This window comes from Jaculus jaculus, chromosome 18, assembly GCF_020740685.1.
Source record: "Jaculus jaculus isolate mJacJac1 chromosome 18, mJacJac1.mat.Y.cur, whole genome shotgun sequence".
Classification (NCBI taxonomy): domain Eukaryota; kingdom Metazoa; phylum Chordata; class Mammalia; order Rodentia; family Dipodidae; genus Jaculus; species Jaculus jaculus.
The window spans coordinates 55,626,387-55,653,353 of record NC_059119.1 but is presented as its reverse complement, the minus strand read 5'-3'; positions in this window follow the sequence as shown (position 1 = coordinate 55,653,353).

Here is a 26,967-nt window from a genome sequence, read left to right as displayed (position 1 = left end):
CGGAAAGCTTAAGCAAGAGTTTTGACTCTGAGTGACATGATTAAGACCCTATCTCAAAATGAAACAATGAATATACATATATATATGATCATATATATTCTAATGATATATTATATGCAATCTTTCCATAGCCTATCCTGGATAATTGTCCTTTCAAGTACCTATACAATTAACTATGCATATAATACTTATAATAGCTTCATAAAATATTGAACTGTTTTTCTCTTCATGGACCCAAGTTTCTTCCAGTTTTGTCACCTGACGGTGCTATGTAACAAACAAGATTATCCGGTATTGATCATGCATGTGTCATTGAATTCCTGTTGGGCTTATGCAGATGGCTTATCACCTTCAAGTCACATAAAGGTGAGACTGTCTTCACCGGGCTCTGCTTCTTTTCAGTTATCATGAAAACGGTCAAGTTGGTCAAGCCTGATTTCATTCCAAATGAAAATGGAAGCAAGTGGGGGTTCGAAACTGCACAAAATTAGTGACTGGAGTGTGGTAAGAAACATTCTTCACATGTCAGTCTTCCCATGTTGGCCCATTTCTGAGCTACTTCACAGGGTGCTTTCCAAATAGTTGTCATCTGGATTTCCCAAATCAGACAAGAAGAAAAAGGTTGCCTGTGAAAGGTGATGGATAACTCTGAGCAGTGAGAAGTCAAAATGTGGCTCTTTGTCCCCTGATGACCTAGGCCTTTTGACATCTCCTATGGCCTAATCCTGCCCAATTTTATTCCCTTTCTTTGGTATAGCTATGTAGTTCGGGCTGGTCCCAAGCCCATCAGTGCTTTGCCACTGGCCTCAGAGAGGTAGTATGTGCTACCATGACTGGCTCAATTTGATTTTCTTCATCAACACCTGTCTTTCCTCCTTTTTTTTTTTAATTAACTAAAACATATACCCTTGGGCTGGAGAGATGGCTTACTGGTTAAGGCACTTGCCTGAAAAACCAGAGGACCCAGGTTCAATTCCTCAGTACCCACTTAAGCCAGCTGCATAACAAGGTTCATAATCTGGAGTTTGTTTGCAGTGGCTAGAAGCCCTGGCACGCCCATTCTCTCTCTCTTTCTTTCTCTCTCTCTCCCTCTTTGCCCCTTTCTCTCAAATAAATAATAATAATAGCTAAATATATATATATATATATATATATATATATATATATATATATATACTCTTAAAGCCATACTATCTTTGAAAGAGACATACAGATAATATAACTTTAACTTGATATACTTATGTAACTCAAATTCATGCTATTATGCTACCAAGGAGCACCATGCAACATATACCTCTAAGGAAACAGCGTGCTTTCTTACATAACTGAACTTGCAGCAAGATTTCACTGTAAAACCTTCACCCCTGGTGGGAAGGAGGAATGCTCGAAGTCATAGCTTCAAATCATACCATAGAAGCCGTGCCCTAGCTGTCTTACAGATGGCTCTACCAAGAGGGGTTCAGGAATCTGAGAAGATGCTAGGCTTGATAGGGTGTGACTCCCAGGGAGAGACCCCCACCCCACCCCGCCCAGCCCACCAAAATTCAAAAAGTATCTTTCCTCATCAAGAAACAGCTTTTCCTTGGTTGTGAAATCTAGAGAAAGGAAGATGAACAGGAGAGGTTGAAGCCCAAGAGATGTTTTTTTAAGTAAGATTCAAAGAAAAGATAAAGACCCTCTCTGGTGAAGAGAGGACCCTCGCTGAACAGGGCATCTTTTCCTGGCCTCTCTCAGCAGAGAGCAGCTCTGCCAAGGGACCTAGGAGCAGAGGGCTCTGCGCACAGCGACACCTCGTGGTCTCCAGAGCTCCTTCAGTAGCAGCAGGAATTAATGCGCACGTTCTTGGAACATTTTTATTTAAAGGAGCCTTTTTTACTTCCAGCACACTCCTAATCTATGGACTAGCCAAATCGTTAATTGATCTGTATTCCGATGCCACATTATTCTGAACTCAAATTCACTCACCATAGAGGAAATTAATATTTGATATTTGAGCAGCCTAGGGAAGCCACTGAATGGAAAGGATTAATGACTATGTGTCCAAGAATCTAGCATGTCATAGTGTACTGGAGGTGGGGGAAGAGGATATGAGAGCATAACGTGAAGGGAATAAGACCAGTACCCAATAGGGTCACGCAATAACATTTATAACCAATTAAAATAATAGAGGGATTGGTTGCCAGGAGGAAAGAGGCAGAGGGATGGGGATTGGCAGGCAAAAGATAGAGGGAGTCCAGGTGGCTATGATCAAAATACTTTCTGCACATACATAAAAATTGTCAAAATTAGCCGGGCATGGTGGCGCACGCCTTTAATCCCAGCACTTGGGAGAACGTGGTAGGAGGATCGCCATGAGTTCGAGGCCACCCTGAGACTACATAGTGAATTCCAGGTCAGCCTGGACTAGAGTGAGACCCTACTTGGAAAAAAAAAATGTCAAAAATAGGAGGGGGTGCTGGAGAGATGTCTTAGTGGTTAAGCGCTTGCCTGTGAAGTCTAAGGACCCTGGTTTGAGGCTCAACTCCCCAGAACCCATGTTAGCCAGATGCACAAGGGGATGCACACGTCTGGGGTTCATTTGCAGTGGCTGGAGGCCCTGGTGCGTCCATTCTCTCTCTCTTTCTCTCTCTCCCTCCCTCTCCCTCTCTCTCTCTCTCTCTCTCTCTCTCTCTCAATATATATATGCCTCTTTGTCACTTTCAAATAAATAAATAAAAATAAAAAACAAAAAATATTTTTAAAAAAAGAAAATAAAAATAAAATCTTAAAAAAATAGGAAGGGGAGGCTGGAGAAATTGCTTAGTGGTTGTGACACATGCCTGTGAAGCCTAAGGACCCAGGTTCGTTTCTCCAGGTGCCACATAAGCCAGATGCACATGGTGGTACATGTGTCTGGAGTTCATTTGCAGTGGCTGGAGGCCCTGGTTCACCCATTCTCTCTTTCTCTCTATCTCTCTCTCTCCCCCTCTCTCTGTCTCTAATAAATAAAAATAAATCTTAAAAAAAAAAAAGAAGGAGAGAGGCTACTGGAAATAAGGGACTCAGTAGAGGGGACATAGGAGGAGGGAAGGGAGGTTGGTCTCTGAGAGAGAACTATGATCATGAAATATTGTATAGATGTATGGATGTTGCCAACAGAAAGTTTTGAATAAAAGTAAAAACAGAATCTAGAATGTCCAAAAAACTAAATTCTGACCAATGTAACATTAAACAAAAATGTGACCAAATGAGTTGGGTCTCCTTTGGGAAAGGGGCAGCGATGAGGGAAAGGATGATACCGACATATGCTGTTAACATACTAAGTATGTCCATAACTAATAAAAATAATAATAAGCCAGGCATGGTGGTAGACGCCTTTAATTCCAGCACTTGGGAGGCAGAGGTAGGAGGATCACTGTGAGTTCGAGGCCATCCTGAGTCTACATAATGAATTCCAGGTCAGCCTGAGCTAAAGTGAGACCCTACCTTGAAAATATACAATATAAAGAAGTGCGACTTCTAGCTTAATAATGTTCAAAGAACCAGTAGTTCTTATAGATGGATGCTTCTGGTTTCTTGATAAGAATTCAAGCCCAAGAACTGGTCCTCTGCCTTTAACACCGAGGCAGACCTTCCCAGTTGCTCATCTCTATTCCAAGACACTTAGAATTCACTGAGGAAATGTTGGCTTATTCTTCTCACTTATTTCTACCCAGGAACCATTTGAAAGTTCTCTGTAACCTAGCACGGTGGTGCATGCCTTCAGTCCCAACACTTGAAAGGCTGAGGTAGGAGGATCAATCTAAGTTTGAGGCCAGCCTGGGGCTACAGGTCAGCCTGAGCTAGAGTGAGACCCTGCATAAAAAAAAAAAAAAAAAAAAAACTAACAAAACTCCTCTCTGGTGCCGTAGAGAGATGCATGTATATCCTGCCATGAGTATATCATGTTCTGGCACGGGCTCAGAAAATTGTGCAGTTCGCTTCTTAAGGTCTGAGTGGACTTCTTAGAAAATATGAAAAATAAAAAAGGGGCTAAGCCAGCCTTCTGGGATGCATCAAATTTAAATCTTCCTATAAATTCCAGAATTGAGTTTGGCCACAAAAACATAATGAGCATGGGTCCTGGAAAATAGTGACCAGATAAAAAAGTTGGAGGAAGAATTTGAACTATTCCATAGTCTAGTACAAATCTATTAGAATTGGTTTTCCTGTCCTTATAAGCTAACCATTAACCACTGAGTTTCACAAGTCTCAGCCCTATTTAATGAGTGACCTGATTAAAAAAAAGTTTAGTGTATTCTATATATTTGTGGAGTTTTTTTATTTTTTATTTTTTATTTTTTGTAGTGCTAGGGAATTGGACCCAGGGTCTCATTTCTGCTAGGAAAATTCCCTCCCTCCCTCTCTCTCTCCCCCTCTCTCATTTTACTCTTATCCTCAAAGTCTAGGCTTTTAAAATTGAACCTAAATGGGGCCCAGAGAATATTTCCCATCACAAACTTTAATAGTAAACACTGATTATTCTCCAATGTGTTTGTCCTTGACATCTCTGCAGGCATGAATCCCTGTGATTTCATTTAGAATATACATCTCCTAACCCATTAGTTTATCAGTTGTTGAACCCCAAAGATTGTGGTCTATGGAGGCCACAACCCTGTTCAACCCAAAGAGAAAACAAAATTTAGGCATACATCTTTCTTCTCTGCTCTCTATAGTCTTATAGTTTTTTTTATTTGTTTGCTTGTTTGTTTTTTGGTTTGGTTCTTTTGAGGTAGGGTCTCCTCCAGCCCAGGCTGACCTGGAACTCACTATGCAGTCTCAGTGTGGCCTCAAGCTCATGGTGATCCTCCTACTTCTGCCTCTCGGGTGATGGGATTAAAGGTGTGTGTTCCCCATGCCCAGCTTATTCTTATGGTTTTTGTCATCACCTTAAAGCAAAATCTGTTATCATTATGGCATATAACTTTGCTCTTTATGGAAGTTTTGACTTTTTGACAAGCCAGTCATGACCTACATTGCATTAGCTCATCCCATTTTTAAAATGAATACCAAACGTGCATTTTGCCATGTAGTTAGGAATATAGGTGTCAACAGGATGTCTAAGATACTATTTTAAGGACCTTTTTTTTTAATTGTTTCAAATGGGGTAAATAGGGACATGTCTACAATTCATGTTTTTGTCTCATGCAGCCCAGGCTGACCTCAACTTGGCTACGTAGCTGAGGATGATACAGAACTTCTGATCTTGATTTCACCTTCCAAGTACTGAGATTACAGGCACGTGCCACAACTCATGTTTTATGCCATGCTGGGGACTGAACCTAAAGCTTTGTGTAGGCTTAGGCAAGCATTCTACCTCACTGAGCGCCATTCTCGGCACCTGAAATTCTTTTAAATCAATATTTTTCTAATAAGGGTTGGTTTGCGCTCAGCAGTTTTTTTTCTTTTAGTGAACTGGGTTAAAAAAAAAAAAAAAAACTTTAGGGCTGGAGAGATGGCTTAGCAGTTAAGCACTTGCCTGTGCAGCCTAAGGACCTTTTTCTAGGCTGAATTCCCCAGGACCCACGTTAGCCAGATGAACAAGGGGGCGCATGCATTTGGAGTTCATTTGCAGTGGCTGGAGGCCCTGGTGAACCCATTTTCTCTCTCTCTCTCTGCCTTTCTCTCTGTGTCTGTCGTTCTTAAATAAATAAATAAATAATGAACAAAAAATTTTTTTTTAAACTTTAATTCCTCTTAACATCATTTCTGCAAGACATCCCAGCACAAGCGCCCACTCTCTATGAGTTAATGGGAGATGATCATGGTAGAAGGACATGATATGCTTGAATGAAAGAATCTAAGGAAACCTAACTTGGCACAAAGAATATGAAAGAAAAACCTTTATCAAGGTAATCCATTCAAGTACTTAGGAGAGGTAAGTCTTACATTGCCCAAGGTAATAAACACATTCTATTGGTGTTGATCACATCATTTTATATACCACATGGGCATTTGGCCATAACTCTTACAAAATATTTCTGGCATCACAATACTATGGCCACAAGTAGCCACCAAGGTTTGGGGATCTTGACTATCATTGTGGAGTGCACTGAATGAATCCAAACACCATGTCATGAGGAACGCTTGGCTCAGCCCATGGCTACCATCTCTCTTCAACATCTTAGGTAGAGTCCCAGGGAGGTGGTCACTTATCTGGTATGTGTCCTTCTCCCGTTCCTCAGCTTCCATCAAGGATAAACCCTATCCTCAGCTCTGCTAAGTACTCGCCTCCCTTCTCTAAAAATATGTGCAAAGGGGCCTGGAGGGATAGCATAGTCAGCAAGAAACTTGCCTCACAAGCACGCAGACTGGATCTCAATCCGAGCACCGGGCAGGTGGAGACGGGCTCACTGGCCAGCCAGCCCAGCCTGAGTTTCAAGCCAGTGAGAAATCTTGTCTCACAAAAGAAAAAAGTCCAAGCTGTCTGAGGAGGAATAGCATCCAACATGGTCCTTTGGCCTCCGCATACATGTACACACATGTACACCCACACAGCATACGTATGGGTGCTCCCCACACCATCATGAACACAAACATGCACACACATAAACAAACACACTCTGTGACATAAGGTATCTATTCAAAGGCTTTTTTTTTTTTTTTACCCATGCTTTTCACTTCAGAGGTGAGTGTTTTGAACTCAAAGTCACTCAATGTTTACCAGAAGATGAATTGAGGATGGAAACACAGAAAATCTTCCCTAAACCTGATCACTTCTTTTTTTCGAGAAAGAAAATTGGTCTGGAGATGTGGCTCAGTGAGTTGAATGCCCACTTAGCATGCGCAAAGCCCTGAGTTTGATGCCCAGCACCACAAAGAATGGGCGTGGTGGCGCGTGTTTGTGATCCCACCACTCAAGAGCAGGGGTTGCAGGCAGGAGGATCACATATTCAAGGCCATCCTCAGCTATATAGAAAGTTTCAGACCAGGGCTGGAGAGATGGCTTAGCAGTTAAGGCACTTGCCTGCAAAGCCTAAAGACCCAGGTTCGATTCTCCAGGTCCCACGTATGCCAGACGCACATGGTGGCGAATGCATCTTGGGGTTCGTTTGCAGTGGCTGGAGGCCCTGGCATGCCCATTCTCACTCACTCTCTGTCTCTCTCTCCCTCTCTGTGTCTGTAATAAAAAATTAAACAAAAATAAATATTTTTTTAATCTTAAAAAAAGAAAATTTCAGACCAGACTAAGCTACATGAGACACTGTCTCCAACAAAAGGAGGAGGAAAAGTTAAGAAAAATAAAATACTAATTTAGGAGACTCATCTTCCCAAGAGAAAGTGGCAAATCAATTTAAGGAAATCTTTAGATATCCCTGGAATTGTTTTTAACCAGAAATGTTTAGAATATATCTCCGTTCTACTGAATAAAATATCTATATTACTGGGCATCAATGAGTATATGAATCTAAGACAATCTGTGTAATATGTGTGCATATAACTCAGGTGTGACTGCAAAGTGTCAGATCCTAGAAGATAACTTCTCTTCTTTCCATTGACATCCATTGGCTTCTTTACGTATTTATGTTCAAGGTCTCAAAATAACAAGTTCAAACAGCTTCTATATTTTGAGACCACTGAGGTAATACTTTCTTCCCTTACCATGGAGGCCACAATGCAATTTTCCATGTAACAGAAAGAGAATATAATTGCCTTCCACTCCACCCACCTTCCCGATCCTCTGCTCCAACCTGTCTAAGTCAAACAGAAAATTACTTTGTGCTAAGCTGTCAGCTTGTTGAACCATTGCCTACTTGTCTCCTGAATGTTTCTTGGGGAAACACAGGAAGCAGAACAGGCTGCTTAAAAGAGCCTGAGGATGGTTATGGGAGTGCACACACGCGCACACGCACACACACACACACACACAATCCCTTTAAGTACCTGCCTGGGAGAACTCACGTTACCCAGGGATGCACTCCTTGAAGAATTCCCAACTCAAACTGGACACGGTTTGGATATGGTGAATGCCTATCACCCAGCACGTGGGAGGCTGAGGCCAGAGGATCACCAGTTCAAGGGCATCCCATCCACCTACTGAGACTCTCTATATGAATGAATGACTGGATGAATGGATGATAAATAAATAAATAAATATCTCAAATCATGGAGTCCAAATATATATGGAACCAAAACTAACTGAATTGAATGGAAAATAGACCATCCTGGCTGGAGAGATGGCTTAGTGGTTGAGGCGCTTGCCTGCGAAGCCTAAGGACTCATGTCCGACTCTCCAGAGCCCACGTAAGCCAGACGCACAAAGTGACACAAGCGTGCAAGCTCACCCACATGCATAGGGGGCGCACGCATCTGGAGCTCGTTTGCAGCAGCTGGAGGCCCTGGCACACCCATCCTCTCTCTCTCTCTCTTCCTATTTCTCACTCTCAAATAAATAAAGAAAAATAAAATACTTTTTTTTAAAAAAAGTAGACCATTCAATAAGACTATCTGGAAACTTCAACCTCACTGCCAACAGCGGAGAGAACACAACAGAAGATCATCAAGGGACCATAAGGCTTTAAAACAACACTATAAACCAATAAAACCTAACTGACATCCACAGAACGCTCCAGCCAACAATAGCGAAACCTACTTTCTTTCAAGTGCATGAGAGCATTCGCCAAGTAGACCACATGCAAAGACATGCAATAAGCCTTAATAAATTTAAATGAAAGCAATAATGCAAAGTATATGCCCCCCAACTACAATGAAGTAAAATTAGAAATCCACATCAGTAACAGTGGACCTTTGAGACGTGCACATACATGGGAAAGAAAGAGCTTTGCCACCATTCTTACAGAATAACAAGAGGTTATAAGCTACAAGGGGATTTTTAAAAATTATATGCCAACAAAGCAGATGATCTAGATGATAAAATGGACAAATATCAAGACAGGCACGTGTCATCAAAATTGGATCAAGAAATAAAGTGTCTGACTAGACTTATAGCAAGTAAAAACATGAAATCAATAACTGAATTTTTTTAATCTTCCTAGGATAAGAGAGTTTCACTGGTGAATTCTACAAAATGTGTTAAGAAGAATGAATATTTTCCTAAAATTTATAAGAGAGAATATTTCCCAAATTAATCTGTGAGGCCAGTATTACCTGATTCTAAAATAGAAAAGTCTTTACTAGAAAGGAAAGCCATAGACTAATATCCTTGATGAATATGTATGAAAATTTTCTCAATGAAATATTAGCAAAATAAATCCAGCAACATACAATGGTAAGAATGTGAAATGCATCCTCGGCTGGTGATACTGCCTGGGAAGGTTCTGGAAGTTTTAGGAGGTGGATTTTTGCTGGAAGAGACTAACCACTGAGGGTGGGCTTTGAGGTTTTACAGACCAGCCCCACTTCCCACATCCAGTTCACCCTCTGCTTCCTGCCTGACAATGTGACCAGCTCTGTTCCCACTTCTGCCATCACCTTCTCCCCTCCATGGCACCACCCCTCCAATCCACAGGCTGAATTAAACCCTTTCCTTGTAAATTGCTTATGGTAAGGTTTTTTTTTTTTTTTTCCAAACCATGAGAAAGTAACTAATACACCCAGTGAGATTTATCCCAGAAATGTAAGATAGACTCAGTACGTTAAAATCAGCCACACTAGACTAGGGAGATTGCTTTGTGGTTAAGGCACTTGCCTGCAAAGCCAAAGGACCCAGGTTCAACTCCCCAGTACCCATTTAAGCCAGATGCACAAGGGAATGCACACATCAGGAGTTCGTTATTATTGGCTGGAGGCCCTGGCACACCCATTCTGTCTTTCTCAATCTTTCTCTCTCTTCCTGCCTATTTCTCTCTCTATCAAATAAATAAAGTAAAACAAAATATTAAATATATATGTATGTGCTTGTGGCTGGCTTCTGTGGCCCAAGTGCACCTGTTCTATTGCTAAAAGGAAGCTGGAAACAGGAGAATTTCTCAGAAAGCTCCAATAGAATGACGCACAACAAGGGACCCTGCCTGTCAATATAGTGGAAGATGAGATTGTCTTTGAGCTCCACACACATGCTGTGGCTCATGCACACCTGCACTTATGTGTGCCTTAAATACATACATAAATCAATATCAAATAAATAATTCAGACAGTAAACGTAAAATTGCTATGTGACTCAGAGGTATCATTTTAGGATATATACTACAGAGATATTCATGCCTATGGTTGTATACTTAAAACAACTGAGTTATGGAAGCATCCTGGGTGTCCATCAATAGATGAATAGATACAGGAAATATAGATGAAATGCAGTTTTAGTCATCCATAAAGAATGAAATTTGCTGGGCTGGAGAGATGGCTTAGCGGTTAAGCGCTTGCCTGTGAAGCCTAAGGACCTCGGTTCGAGGCTCGGTTCCCCAGGTCCCACGTTAGCCAGATGCACAAGGGGGCGCATGCGTCTGGAGTTCGTTTGCAGAGGCTGGAAGCCCTGGCGTGCCCATTCTCTCTCTCTCTCCCTCTGTCTTTCTCTCTGTGTCTGTCGCTCTCAAATAAATAAATAAAAATTTTAAAAAAAAAATGAAATTTGCAAGAAAAATAAATGGAACTAAAGATCATCATGTTAAGTGTAATAAGCCAGGATAATCCAGCATCACAAAGACAAGTATCACATGTTTAGTCTCATATATGGAATCCTTCCATGGGAAGGGGCATGAAAGTAAAAGGAGGACTTATTGGGGATGAAAGGAATGAGAAAGAGGATAAAAGAGAGTCGTGGGGGAGGGAAAAATCTGGTCAAAATACATTATATACATGCATGGAAATGTCATGATGCACACTACTTGATACAATTAACATATGATAATAAATTTGTTTTCTTGTATAATTATCTCTATTCTCCCTGTGTAGGTTATATGAAGATGATGAGCATGAATTACACATCATTCACCTTTATATGCATCAAAATTTTTGTGCCTGGGAGGAGATCAATAAAACCATGTTGAATAAATGGGTCCTCCCAACACTTCAAGCTTTCCAACACATGTATGCTTCCTTCGGAGTCTTCAAGATGGCTTGAGTAGACTCCAAAACCACAGATCCCACCTCGCCCACTCAGCTTCTTTGAGATTCACAGATTTGCTTGCCAAATAACTAGAACCAAGAGCTTGTTTGTGCCGAATCTGACTTTATTCCACTCATGTCTGGCAAGGTACTTTGCCGGAGTGGTCCCCCTCAGCTCATCTGTTCAGCTCTGCGCGGTGCTCCTGTTTCTTTCCTTTCTTTTCTTTTTCTTTTCTTTTTTGTTTTGTTTTGTTTTGGTGTTTTGAGATAGGGTCTTGCTCTAGCCCAAACTGACCTGGAATTCACTATGGAGTCTCAGGGTGGCCTTGAACTCAAGGCGATCCTTCCACCTCCACCTCCCGAGTGCTGGGATTAAAAGCGTGCGCCACCGCGCCCGGCCCATCTCCTGTCTTCTCAATTTCCAGCTCTGTTCAAGCAGTGAACAGCATGTTGTTATCCTCATGTGGTGCTCATGATTACATCTACCTGCTACGTTCGTTGGCTTGCTTCTCTCTTTGTTTCTCTGCTTTTCTTTCTTCCTTTCCTTTCAATAAATGCACATTAAGTACCTGCACAGGCCCTATACTCTAAAGGTGTTCCTTTGCCCTGACTGCTTTCCATGTTTACTTGTTGATGCGGAAATGGAGCATTTGTTTGCTTATGTAACTAAAGGAATGCACATTGCTGAGGTAATCATGTTAGAGGTCTTTGATGTTTGCAAGTGTTAAAACCTAGTGGTAACCTAGCAGACTCACTGATTAATAGTTTCCATATTTGAAGGGTCTCAAAATGAATCTACTCCTTTTATCTGCTATAACCCTCGGTATTTTAATCAATTCCAATTTCAAATCCATCTTGCCATTTAAGCAAGCTGCCATCTGTTGCCTGGGTTGTGCTGGTTAAGGCCTCCGTGCAACTGTTACCTTCACAGCTTACATCAAAAAAAGAAGAAGAAGAAGAAAGAAAGAAAGAGAGAGAGAGAGAGAGAGAGAGAGAGAGAGAGAGAGAGAGAAAGAAAGAAAGAAAGAGAGAGAGAGAGAGAGAGAGAAAGAAAGAAGAAAAATTGTTGAACATTAACATCATGCTTGTGTATGCATTTATTCTCTATGATTACTGGCAGCTCTCCAGAAAATGTGGCCTAGTTTCTGGCAGCCTCTTCAGTCTGTCATATTAAAAAAAAAAAAGACATGATAACTTAATCAGTTCACAAATTTGATTACCTGCACCTATATGTTTTTTTTCTTTTATTTTCTTTTTTTCTTTTTGCTAGCTAACAATGCAACAAAATCTTTCAGTCTCATTTTAAGAGGACCCGGAAAAATGGTTTGGCACAGCTACCTGAGCAGTGAAAGACAGACAGGTTTTCAGAAGACAGTTCCTAAACAACATGTTTACTTGGGCTTGCCCCTCTCTCTCCACATCTCCTCCAATGCCATTAGTTCCATTTCGAAGCCATTGTTTGTGGAAAATAGGAACTGAAAAAAAAAAAAAGCAAAAAAAAACTTATGTCATATGTCCATTGATTTTTTATGGACAGTTACCTATGTTTTACAAAGTATTTATTTACTTAACAGAGAAAGAGGCAGCTAGAGAGAGATAGTGGGCACACCAGGGCCTCTAGCCACTGCAAACTAACTCCAGATACATGTGCCACCATGTGCAGTTGCCTTACGTGGGGCCTGGGGAATCAAAGCTGGGTCCTTAGGCTTCACAGGTCCTACATTTGTTTTTTTTTTTTTTGCCTGCTTGCATGTGCGTAGGCATGTGATGTGTGTGCATGCATGTGCGCAGGCATAGGAAGGCCAGAGGACAACCTCGGGTGTCATCCTGAGGAATGTGACCCACTTCTCTGAGGCGGCATCTCTCTTTGGCCAGGCTGACCAGCAAGCTCCAGGGCCCTGCTTTAGCTCACTTCCCAAGTGCTAGGAACAAGCCTCTCCACCCAGCATCGTAGTGGGTACTGGGGATTGCCTTCAGGTCCTCAGGCTTGCAGAGCAAGCATTTTACTGCCTGAGTTCCCTCCCCAGACCACAGCCATCTACTTTTGTGGGCTGCCTCTTAAGCTGTGGATTCTGTCAAGAACTGACCTGCTTCATCTCTCTTAGACAAGCCTGTTAGCGGACTATCCACATGAGAAATTTCAAAAGAGTTTTAATCAAGTAACCCAATTCAGGTTATTCTAAGGCCGTGGTGTGCTTAAAACCTGATGACTCTAAAGTCAGTCTGGGGACAGACCAGCATTCCTGGAACACAGTGGGAAAGCAACTGAGAGTCCCTTCCCCTGACCTGGTGGAATATTAGAATCTTGGGGATTGTGTATTGAAAAGCTCTCCACCCAATTGTGATGCTAAATAAAGCAGGAGATGCCTAACATGTTTACTTGCTGGGGTCATTCTTTTGTGTGTGTGTATACTGGAGAGATGGCTTAGCGGTTGAAGCACTTGCCTGTAAAGCCATGGGACCCAAGTTTGATTCCCCAGGACCCATGTAAGCCAGATGTACAAAAAGGCACCCACATCTGTAGTTCATTTACAGTGGCTGGAGGCCCTGGAATGCTCATTCTCTCTCTCTCTCTCTCTCTCTCTCTCTCTCTCTCTCTCTTTCTCTCTCTCTCTCAAATAAACAAGTAAAAAAAGAACTATCAATGGCTTAAAGAACATATCATGTTTTGATTATAATTCTCTCCCTCTTTTCTTTCTTTTCCTTTCTTTTGTCTTCCTACCCATCCTGCTTTTGCTGAACCCCTCTTTCCAACTAATCCTTCTTCTATTTTGTTATTTTTTTTTATTTTGCCCTCTATCATCCTTGTCAAAATATTGATGACCTTAACATTGTGCAAGTCTCCTGCAGGTAAAGACAGTCCTTGTGAGGTCATACATGCAATGGCCACTTCACGTTCAGAAGGCAGCATTCAAAGCAGTCTGTCCTCAGGCTCTTAGACTTTTATTTTTAGGCTCTTAGATTTTTTTCCACACTCTTCCACTGTGGTCCGTGAGCCTTGGAGGACATGGTAGAGGGTCTCAGTTCACACTGAGCACTCAACAGTCACTTATTCTCAAGGATGCTTAGTCTGACAACTATCCAGAGCTTGGTCATCTCTTTCCCACATCCTATGGCCTGGATTTCCAGTCCATTGTTTCTCATGCCTGTTGCCTCGTTTCTCCTCAGTTAGGTTCTTGGTTCCAGCCTCTACTGGCCACTGCAGACCTGATCTCCTGTCTGCAGACTCATGCTGCCACCTTACTTGCTGATCTAGGCTCAGTCCCCACCCTGGCTACTTGCGATGGCCGCCTCTCATGCTTCATTTCCAACCCACCTTCCTGCCTCTGACCTGCTCAACACATAAAACTCACCAGGGGACAGTACCCATTAACCCAGATCTCCAACCTGTTCCCTCTTGCCATTGATTTTTCCCTCTGACGTCCAGCTTGCAAGCAGCTGTCAGTAATTTCCCCAAGGAACAAAATTAATGTTATTTTTGGCCTAAGATATATAGATTTCTAGTTTTCTGCAAGATCAAGTCCAAATGGCCTCTACAAAGTCTTCCACAGCCTGAGACCAGTCTATATCCTGAGCTTCATTCCCGTTGCTCCTCTCACTCCCAGAACTCCATTCTACCCCACAGATTCTCCGGTCAGCCTCACGTAGCTGACAAGACACTTGTCAAGCCTCAGCGCCTTTGCTCCCGTCATTCCTTCTGCCTGGATTCCTTTTCTCCTGACTCTGCCAGCAGACAAGTGTCCACAAGATGTTTAAGACTCAATTAAACTTCCCTCCTTTTGGCAAAGCCCTGGCCACCTCCTCTGAGATGAATTTCATGAACTGCCCTCTGGGGCTCTTTGGTCATACCTCCTAGTTTGAATTGTTGATTGATAACATTTACACAAACTGGAAGCTGTTTATGGACAGAGGGTCTTGTCATTTTTATTTTTGCAATAGTTCTGATTTATTTTGTAACTTTTTTATTGACAATGTTCACGCACATATATTTTTCAGTACCAAGCAAGAATTGTTTCTCATGGAGAGGGCCTCAAATCCACTCAGAGAGCAAATGATTACCCACTATAGCAGGGCCCTTTCCACTGCTGGAACAAAACACGCAACAAAGAATGGACTGTGGGAGGAAAGGGTTTATTTCAAGGCGGTGAAGGTGTGGCAGGAGCAGCCAGCCTGGCGTCACATGCCCACATCACCAAGGACAGTGGAAGCCAAGTGCAGCAGACAGGCATGGACTACAGCATGCCAAGGCCTGCCCTCCCACGACCCACCTCCTCCAGCAAGGCTCCACCAGCCGGGGGTGAAGTATGAAGCTTAATCACGAGCACGTGAGGCCATGAGGAACATTTTACGTTCAAGCCACCTTCCCATAACAGTCACATCACTGCTGCACCCCAGGGCACATCTTGCGTAAATGGATTGTTATGGAGTTCCCCCGGGATCTGCCACTGGGTAAAACTCTCGATGACTTTTCTCCCCCAGTAGCCTGCTCAGCCTGTTTCTTCTTCTTTTTTTAATATTTCATTTATTTATTTGACAGAGAGAGAAAGACAGAGTGAAGAAAGAGAGAACAGGTCACTGCAACCAACCTCCAGACACATGTGCCTCCTTGTGCATCTGGCTTATAAGGGTCCTGGGGAATCGAACCTGGGTACTTTCGCTTCTCAGGCACGCGCCTTAACTGCTAAACCATCTCTCCAGCCCTCAGCCTGTTTCCTGACTACGGCAGCTATCCAGTGGAGAAGAAACTTCCAACTCATGCTCCGCTTAATTTCTAAGTGCCTTACCACGGAAGCATGTGGTTTCTTCAGCATTGCGGTCTTGCCATGATGGGCAGCCAAGAGCTATGTCAATTGCCTGTATTGTTTGGAGGATCCCAGAGCTACCTTGACCAACAGCTCATGGGAGGTATCCCACCCTGGCCTGGGTTAATTCACAGTGTAGAATTTACCACACCCATCTATTTTCCTACAAATTTCACAATTTCATTTTCTTTACAGCTGAATAAAATGCCACATATTCATAATGCATTCACCAGTCATCCACATCTAGGCTGATCCTACGTCCTAGCTATTAGGAATAGAGCTCCAGTCTCTGAAGTTGAGTGTGGAATAACCCCGGGGGTTATATGCTCAGGAGTGAGATAGCTGGGTCATAACATAGTTATTAGCTTTATCTGTTGTTAGCTTTATTTATTTATTCGAGAGAGAGAATGAGGCAGGGAGAGAGAGAGAATGGGCGTACTAGGGCCTCCAGCCACTGCAAACAAACTCCAGACATGTGCACCTTCACGTGCATCTGGCTTACATGGGTCCTGGAGAGTCAAACCAGGATCCTTTGGCTTTGCAGGCAAGTGCCCTAACCACTAAGCAATCTCTCCAGCCCCCTGTTTTTAGCATTTTGAGAGGCTTCCATATCAATATTCACAACGGCCACACCAATTTACACTCACACCGACATTGGGTGAAGGTTCCTCTTCACCCTCCTCAGTATTCATGATCATTTGTATGACTGTTGCTCGCCATTCAGAGCAGAGGTGGACTCTCAAGGTAATTTCAGTTTGCCTTCTCCTGGTAGCTAAGTATGTTGAACCTTGTCAGATATCTTTATTTGTTATTTGTATTTCTTTTGGGGGGAGCAGGTTTCAAGATAGGGTCTCACCCAGAACTCATTATGTCATCTCAGGATGGCTCTGAACTCACAGTGATTCTCCCATCTCTGCCTCCATGCCCAGCTCATCATTTATATTTTTCGTTTTGAGACTTCTCATAGGCCATTTTTATTGGGTTGTTTAATTTCTTATTTTTTAGCTTTTTTGAGTTGTTTTTATGTTCTAGATTTTAATCCTCTGTCAGATGTATAGGTAGCAGATATTTTTCCCATTGTATAGGCTGCCTTTTCACTCAACTAATAGTCTTATCATAATTGAAATACTCAAAAGCCAACATATAGTGGAGAGTACATTATAAAATTTCAGTATTTTCAAGTGAATATTGAGTGTGTCCCAAGGAACATATTGTAGATTGAGTCACTCTATCACTAAAGTAGATAATCCAGATCTTCATTCATTTTTAAACAATTATTTCTCTAATGTAAAATAACTGATACTAATATCTCTATATAATATTTTCATATCAATGATTATTGCAAAATAACAGCAAGCCTATTATTTCTTCAACAGAATCTGCTATTGCAAATCATTTTTCTCATTCAGGAAGTTTCTTGTTTAAGCTGAATGCCTAAAGTTTGTTTTATTCCAACTCTAATAAAATAAGTTTTGCTATTGCTGAGGAGATGGCTCAGCAGTTAAAGGTGCTTGCTTGCAAAGCCTGCCATGCCAGGTCCGATTCCCCAGTAATCACGTTAGCCAGGTGCTCAGCATGGCAGGTGCATGTGGAGTTCATTTGCAGCCACAAGAGGCCCTGTAGCACCTATGCTCATTCCCCCTCTCTCTTTGTCTCTCTCATAAATAAATAAAATAAGTTTTCATGGAAAATTAAAAGGGATAATATATGAGTTGTGAAATGTGGGGATATGTGATTTTTAGTGTTATAAAATGTAATTTAATATATAATATGAATATTGCAAGCTTCTGTAAAATGATACATGCCAAAAAAGTTTAAATCAAAGTTGTTTAAAGAAAAATTCCATGTTATCTACAGCAAGAATATATTGTCTTTTTAATTCTTTTCACCTTTTTAGGGTGTCTCTAGATAACCCAGGCTAGCTTTAAATTTTATATCTTCCTGCCTCAGTCTCCCAAGTACTGGAATTACATGTGTACATTGCCACACTTAGCTTGGATATGATATTTTCAAATGTAATTTCCTGTCACGCAGCAAATAACCTTATGGTTTCTTTGATAGAGAATTTCCCATGGCCGCTGTGATAAGATCTTTTAAGGCTCTGTAGTGCACAACCATTCTGGAGGGTCTGAATATAAAGTTAAGGGTCTGTCCTTCATCACACAGTTAAGGATCTCCTGACTCTTGGATGGGCTTTCCCTATACCCACGACTTAAATTAGGCTTTATATCCAACCAGTTAAAATAGACTCTCTGGGGGTAACCCACATTTCAGTGTTTCAAAATTCATGGAGAAGCTTTTGTGGCTCCAGTGACAATAAGAAAGTGGGGTGCCCATCATGGACAGGGCTCAGAGAGGATGCGCTTCCCACAGCAGATGAGGAATTGCCTTAAGCAAACAACGGGCTTATGCTTTGCATCACCATTTAATATCACGTTGGAGTTTTCCATGTACCTAAAAAGAACAGTTTACATTATTTCAACCTAAAACCTAATTCTGTTCTACTTGGAAACACACAGTATTATTGCAGTTTTACTATCTACTGGATTCCTCAGGAATGCAACTATCAAGTACATAGAACATTGTTCTTTTGAAAGCTCAGAACGTTCCCGAGTTCCTAGTTAACTGACTCCCATTTTAGAAAAACAAAATGTATTATATGTAACCTCATTCAAAGCAATGCTATTCCTGTAACGTGAGCCACCAAGAAAACATAACCTGTACCAGCCTGAATGTATAGCTGTTAAGCTCACAGGAGGTGCCATGCATTGGTGTAAGCATATGTTTTCTTTCCTGTGATGTCTAAGATCATTGTGTCTAGGCTATTACATAGGAAAATACATAGCTCTTCATTCTATATAATTTTCTAAGCTTCAGCTTAATTCCTGTAATCCTAGCTCTTGAAATGTGGAAGCAAGAGGATCAGGAGGAGTTCAAAGCCAGCATCAGCTATATAAATGAGAACAAGGTTGGCCTAGGCTATGTGAAACCATGTCTCAAAAAAAAAAACTTTCGGGCTGGAGAGATGGCTTAGCGGTTAAGCGCTCGCCTGTGAAGCCTAAGGACCCCGGTTTGAGGCTCAGTTCCCCAGGTCCCACGTTAGCCAGATGCACAAGGGGGCGTACGCATCTGGAGTTCGTCTGCAGTGGCTGGAAGCCCTGGAGCGCCCATTCTCTCTCTCTCCCTCTGTCTCTCTCTCTCCCTCTATCTGTCGCTCTCAAATAAATAAATAAATAATGAACAAAAAATATTAAAAAAAAACAACTTTCATTTCTCCTATTGTTAGAGAACTATGTCAATTTTTAAATTATGTAGATAATGTATGTCTGCAATAAATCATATCTAAATAAACCATAAAGAACTTTACAAATTATTTGTTTTGCAAAGGGGCCTTGGGCTGGGTGTGGTGGCGTTCACCTGTAAGTTCAGTGTTGAGGAGTAGGTGACAGGTTGCTGAGAAGACCCTGTCTCAAGGAGGTGGACAGTGCTCCTGAGGACATCTGAGGTTGTCCTGTGGCCTCTACTTACACACACACCTGTACCTACACCTGTGCACACACAGGCAGCAGCCCATACACTTACATGCCACACACCTACTTTAAAAAACACAGGAGGAGCCCTGGGATCTGAAATGACTGGGACTGACTGCCGCCAAGTTATACTTCCTCTCAACAAATTGTCACTTACTGGAAAAAATTATAATTATGCCTTAACTAATTCCAACTCAGATCCTTTCCCCCCTAATTTTTGAACTGAACATAAATCAAAAACCTCATTCTGAATGCTTTTGTTTTTGTTTTCCAATGCTAGGGATCCAACTCAGAGCCTACACCACTTGCCTTTATTCTCGATTCTTATTTGAGTCGAAACTACACATGTCCTGCAGACAGTATGTGCAGATTTAAAGGAGAACTTGTCTGCAATCTGGCAGGATAGTAAATGCCATTGTGCCATTTAAAAATATCGCTTAGAAATTTTCAATTGACTCTAATCAAGGGGTTTTTTTTTTTTTTGCTTATTTTTCATAATTATTTTCTTAATGAATTTTGGCCAGTCAATACCACTGTAACAAAACCTTTTTGCATCAAATGGTCTATTCTTCCATTCCACTTCCCCCGCTCACTGTCATGTGCATAGACTTGACCTTGTCACTACCAATAACTGCAGCTCCTCCGAGCGCTCACTTTCCTGCATTCTGTTCTCACTCATGCCTTTGTATTCTTACAGCTCACCTACTCTGGAATTTCCTTTGCAGCAGCATTTCATTGAAACTTCCACCCCATTAACTTTGCCCCTTCCACGCTATTCTGCGTGCCCCATATTCCTCCCCGGGTTTCTGCCGGGTCGTCCCATCTCTAAGCTTGTTCCCAGCCTGCGACCAGGCACCGGCTGCTCCCGGTATCAGGAATATCCTTCCATGTCACACTGAATGAATCACTTCTACTCATTCACATTTCGCCTTAAATCTGTGTTGAAACTAGGCTTAGTGGAACATACCTCTAACCCCAGACCTCAGTAGGCTGAAGCAGGAGGATTATAAGACCCAAACCAGCAAGATGACATAGCAAGTGCAAGGTCATCCTGGGCTACCTAGTGAGACCCTGTCTAAAATGATAATCATCATCATCATCATCATCTAATCAAACAAACCAGCAAACCCCTCTAACCTCATACTGCTACATCTAGCAACCACAATCATCTATCTGGGGTGACCACCCACTTTCATTCTATGTAAAGCATTTCTTTTCAATAAGTATTTTTTTCCCTTTACTAATTCACATACCAATCATTTCAGTATAATCTCTCTAGAAACTGAGATATTGCTTCACAATGAAGTAGTTATTCAATGAATAACTGAGAAGGCGGATGAGGAAATTGTGTCCGACAACAAAGTAATTAGTAAATGTCTGCCAAAGCAGGAAGGGAGGGAAGGAGGCAAAAAGAGATGGATGGAAGGAAGGAGAGATGAGGCTTGAGTTCGATCCCTAGCACCCACATAAAAAGATGGGTGTGGCTAGGCACAACTGTGAACTAAGGGAGGCAGAGAGAGGGAGATGGGGTACGGGGGCTTGCTGGCTAGCTAGTGTACCCAGAAATGCCGTGAGTGCCACGTTCTAGGAGAAACCCTTTGTCACGAAAATAATGTGGGGCTGGAGAGATGACTTAGTGGTTAAGCACTTGCCTGTGAAGCCTAAGGACCCCGGTTCAAGGCTCCATTCCCCAGGACCCACGTTAGCCAGATGCACAAGGGGGTGCACATGTCTGGAGTTCGTTTGCAGTGGCTGGAAGCCCTGGAGCACCCATTCTCTCCCTCCCTCTCTCTCTCTCTCTATCTATCTATCTATCTATCTTTCTCTCTCTGTCACTCTCAAATAAATTAATTAATTAATTAAATAAACCAAAAAAAATTTAAAAAAGAAAATAATGTGGAAGAGTATTGAGGAGGACAATCAACATTCTCCTCAAGCCTTACATATGCTTACATGCATCCGGCTTACGTGGGTCCTGGAGAGTCGAACCTGGATCCTTTGGTTTTGCACACAAATGCCTTAACCGCTCAGCCATCTGTCCAGCCCAGTGAAAATATTTTTTAAAATTTCTTTCTCCTTCCTTTTCTTCTCACCTCCCTCCCCTTCTCTTTCTTCCTCTTCCATCCCTCCTCTTAACTGCTTCTCTATGACAGAAATGTATCAAGAGTATTATCTTCCTTGAACATTGTGAATGTTTTATATTATTATTTTATTTTAAAACTTAATTTTTATTTATTTATTTGAGAGAGAGAGAGAGAAAGAGGGAGAGAGAGAGAAAAAAAGAAGGAGAGAGAGAATGGATACACTACAAATGAACTCCAGATGCATGCGCCCCCTTTTACATCTGGCTAACATGGGTCCTGGGGAATCGAACCTGGGTCCTTTGGCTTTGCAGGCAAAGGCCTTAACTGTTAAGCAATTTCTCCAGCCACCCCTTTTTTATGTGAATGGTTTTTATTATAGAGTATATCGTCTTCCTTTGAAATCATTTGTAGGAACGGTGGTGTGCCTAGTTCATAATAACCATTCTGTTAAGATGTTGGTAGCTCTCGGGACCAGAGACCAGCTTCCCTCCAGGGTCACTAAGACTGGAACATTCTGTGCTAGCTCCTTTGGAAAGAGGCTGACCCGTTCAGCTTTAGAGAAGTGTGTAAGTATCTGGGTGATGTCAGAGATTTCTGGAGAGCAGATACAGTACTCAAAGACAACTCCTTTTTCTTTTCTTTTTCTTTTCCTTTTTCCTTTTTTTTTTTTTTTTTTTCTCTTTTGGCCTCACCAGCTTTAGTCATGATAAATATTAGCCCCTTGTCATTTTCTCAAAGTTTCTCATTACTCACATTGAGGGGAACAAGTTCACTAAGCAAATAAAATAAGGTGGGCGCCATGCAAGAGTCCCAAGAGCATTTAAGGGAAGAGCTCTTCTTACTTGGATAGAGCTGGGAAAACCAGCCAAATGTGGAATATTCGATATTAATTCCTCATTCCTGTTTACATTTATGTGATTACACACCCCACTGAACAGTGAACTGGTAGAGGAGGTTTCATTCTTGCAGATGGATGGTTTCTGGTTCTTCCATGAATAGGTTCTCTCTATATTTAAAAGCAAAACAGATACAAAATATTGATCTTAGAATAAAACCCTGCCTTAATTTTTTTAAGTAGCGGTTATTGCTAAATTGTGCTTATATGGTTGTTGGGGGGGGGGGTCTTAACAGAGTCATAAAATTACCCAACTCTGAATCACCTCCACAGGGGTGTGTGTATGTGTGAATACATGCTTGTTTGCCCATGGTCCAGACTGCTGCATTCTTAGCTTTTATTCCAGCCCCCTCCCCCAATCACCACTGATCACTTCAGGCCAATTTGTATCATTTCCCCCGGCGCCCTCAGCATTTGTGACATTTCCAATCCCATCTGCAGATTTAATTAAGGTGCTGCTTAGCCAGTCTTCCGCAGCCCTGATGGCTGGAGACGAGGCGAAGAGCCGGCCGCCACGCCGCCGACCCAGCACCTCCGCACCTCGGCTCTGCTTCCCCAGCGCTCAAGCCAGGCTGATCGAAACGGATTCTGCAAGTAAAATTCACTCAGACATTGCACCCAGTGATTTATGAAGTCCACACAGCCCGTGTGCTGTCCCATTAATCACAGACACTACAATAATCTATTTGTGTGCAGTGGTCCTCATAAATCGGAATAAAACACATTCCACAAGAGCATCTTCTGCAATGGGGAGCATTGTATTATTTGGGGCACCATCCACATAATGCCATGTTTAGCAGGCTTGCAGATTCCTGAGCTTGGTCAAGCACATCAAAAATATGCGTTCATTTGCCAAGACATGCCAAAGCTAGAGAAATCACTCCCTGTTCATCCACAGGGTGAGAGAATTTCTTTAGGGCTCGGCTCTCAATTTTTTGATGAAAGCTGACGTAAATAATCAACAATTGAGGTACAACAATTGAACAGCAAAGATGGTTTTGTTGACAAACCATCCTAAATTACACTTTCACGTAAAATATTGAGCACTTAAAAGCATTCACCATGTGGAGACTCTTAGTTCCAACTATGTAAACTCTTCTGCAGCCTCGCCTGTGTTTCTCGCCACAAAGATATGGCCCTGCATTTAATTTGTGAATATATTTTATTTCTTAAAATCAGTCTAAAGTAATAATAGTAATAATGTGTCCAGTAAAGGCTGTGGGGAAAGAAAAAAATCCTTACTATCTAGGTAGATGAGTTTTCTTCCAAAATGTAAACAGAATTACGGTTTTGTCCCACTAATAAAGGGAAGACTATTATAAAGTCTTAACAATCTAAAAAATACACAGGAAACAATATAAATTTATGAGCTCAATGCAGAAAAATAATAACTTTGCATATTGGTGAATTTCTAGAACTTTATATGTGTGTTTTCACTTGGAGAGACATACAAAGACAAATAAAGTGAGATAAAGTAAAATTCTACTATGATTATCACGTTTGTCATGCTTTTTAAAATTCAACAATGTCTTGCAGATATCCTTCCAAATACAGTAAATATGGATACTCATAATTTTAATAGCTATCATTTTTCATCCAGGGGACTTATTTGATCAACAATCTGTGACTGGGTATTTAGTGTGTTTTCAATTTTTCCACTATGCTGAACGCAGCCTGCTGGCTGGTATCTGGGCACGTGTCCTCATTCCTTTCTTAGAAAAACTGTTCTTAGAAGAAATTAAGATAATTTAATAATAATTTAAGATAGAATAGATTTTTCTAGAATACATTCTTTACATTTGTGATATCTGGCTCAGGAATGTGTCCAGCTGATATTTGGCTGAATACATATTTGGCATATATTGCCAAACTAGTTTGCAGGGAAAAAAATGTACTGGAGTAGTACATGAAATTAGTTCTTGCCAATCTCGGATCTAGCCAGCCTTTGAAAATTTTTATCAACCTGATAGATAAAAAAAGGTTTTCTTGTTATTTTAATTTGCACGTCTTGACTGTATTTGGTTAAATATTTTCTTCACAAGATGATGGTGCTTTTTCATCAAAATAAAGCTAAGAAATCACCAAGTCCACTTTTCTTGTACATTTGGTCAAAAGTCAATTCCAAATGTATACCAATATTGCCAATATTATTAGAAATAGATGCGTTTTTCCAATATAATAATATTGTTGATTGAAAAAGCAATATGCTTCTACCTGGTTCTTGAAGGCTTGTTTAAATAAAGCATGAGAAGGTTTTAGGTTAGATCAAGAGCTGTACACTTGACTCAGGTAGGCCCTCTTCAGATCCTGACTTTGCCATGTATAATCTATAATCTGACTGAAGACTTGTAAATGTTCGTGGCTCATTTCCTCATCTGTATGACAAAGACAGTAGTTGCCCCGTCATACAGAGCTGGTGGAGTGTTAAATGAGAGGATTCACATAAAGCAATGAGAACAGAATCAGAAACAATACAAAACAAAACTATTAACTGCAATGTTATTTGGATTTATGACCTGCTCAAACCCACATCACCAGGTTTACTTTTAGGCCTTTTAAGTGTTTGTTTTCTGCTCTGCTTACATACAAGCTGCCCTAATAATATGTTTAAACTTGGCAAGTTCTATCTTAAGAACTTAATTTTTTAATTAGCATACAAATAGGTTTTGTTGTGGCATTTTCATACATCTATGTCAAAATATGTTGCTCATTTTGTCCAGCTTCCCCTTCCACACCCCTCTCATTGCTAGACCTCTTTCTTTGTTAATAAAACAAGAAAAAGAAAAGAATTTTTTATTTAGATTCAGAAAGGGAACTCTCCCTTCATTCCTCTGATGCCTTTGAGAACACAGCAACCAGAGAATGAAGATGCTCACACATGTCTGGGCAGGGAAACATGCAGTTTCCTCCATTCCTAAATAGGAATTAGCAAAGGAGCAAGAGGGCATCTGACCGGATGAACAGGAGAGACTTGGGAGTCCTGTGAGTCAGGATGATTTGGGCAAACTTGTGGTTCTGACTAGGTAAATGGCCATTTTCTTCATTAGCAAGTGGCGACAGAGCAGCCCTTCACAGCCTTGCAGAGTAGTTCGGATGAAGAATAAAATAAGCAAGGCAGACTTGATGTCCACTGAGCTGATCGGGGATAGAAAGCAGCTCAGTGTCATTCTGAGGTCACCAAGACTTGGTCTGGATCCTGACAGACACATAGCGTATGTCCTCTGGGATATGCATGTGATTCCTATGAGCTCAGTTCCTCTTCTGTGAAAACATGGCTGGTCATGACTTGTGATGAGATTACAAGGAGGCTTACAAGAGATCAGATACTCAAAATATTTAGTTTATGCTTAGCTTTATGTATGAAGTTAATGTTTGCCATGGTGCAGAGGAGACATTAAAATGTATAATAACTAAACTGCACAGGTAATAGTCAGTCAGTACAAATGCCTGACCAACAGGTTCAATTAGAAGGAAACCCAATGAATAGAAAAGTTGGCCCAACCAATGAGAAGGGTTGCAACCCCAAACAGCATACTGGTTCATATGGTTTCTTAGAGAAAAGAGAGAAGTTTTCATGTTGTTAAAGGCCCAGAGTTTGGACTTAGAAAAAGGAATAAATTTTCACAGAGATCTACCCTAAGGTGCTACATATAGATGAAGGTAACAAAATGAAAATGCAGACCTCAGTTGTATGGAAACTGCTTCTCTGGTGCCAGGTGAGGTGGCTTGGGGTGACACAGTAGTATCTGATGTCCAGAAAAACAAAATCATACCTCAGAACTCTGTACACCAAGGACCCAGGTGACAGATCCCAGTGCTGGACATCATTGTCTAATCAGCAGGGTTAGGGTTTAGGTAAGCAAGTATCTGGGGGGATAGAATAAGGTTCCTGGACTTACTCAGAAAAAGAAGGTGGGTGAGAGCTGGGAACAAAGTAGCTGAACTTGTGGCAAGGACGACAGAAGACCCTTCTGCGCTGTCTTCTGAGGACCGGAGCTGGAGACCTAGGTGACCTTTCTGCAAAGAAACAGGCAAGCTGCTGTTACAGGAGAGCGCAGGTGAGGTTCCTGGAGGGTGAAACCCGTGGGGTATGAGGCTGTCAGAATCAGCACATTGAAAGTGACCTGTAAAATTAAGGTGTTGGACCTATGGGTGTTTTTTGTTTTGTTTGGTTTGGTTTTGAGACAGGGTCTCATGTTGCCCACACTGGCCTGTCTCAAACTTATTATCTAGCCAAGGATGACCTAGAACTTTCTATCCTTCTGCCCCCTCCTCCCTAGGACTAGAACTATAGGGGTGCACAATACGTCTAGTTTATATAGTGCTGGGGATCAAACCTGGGGTTTCATGCATGCTGGGTGAGCATTCTACCCACTTAGCTGCATCTCAAACCCTTACATTTTCTAAATTTTTTATAAGAATCCTCAAAGAGCAGACAGCTTGGGTAGAGTGTTATCCCTTAGGAACCATCCAACTTGGTTAAGATAAGGTTCCTCCCTCCCTCTCTCTCTCTCTCTCTCTCTCTCTCTCTCTCTCTCTCTCTCTCTCCCCATATATATATATATATATATATACACATATATATATATGTTTATTTTTATTTATTTGAGAGCCACAGACAGAGAAAGAGGCAG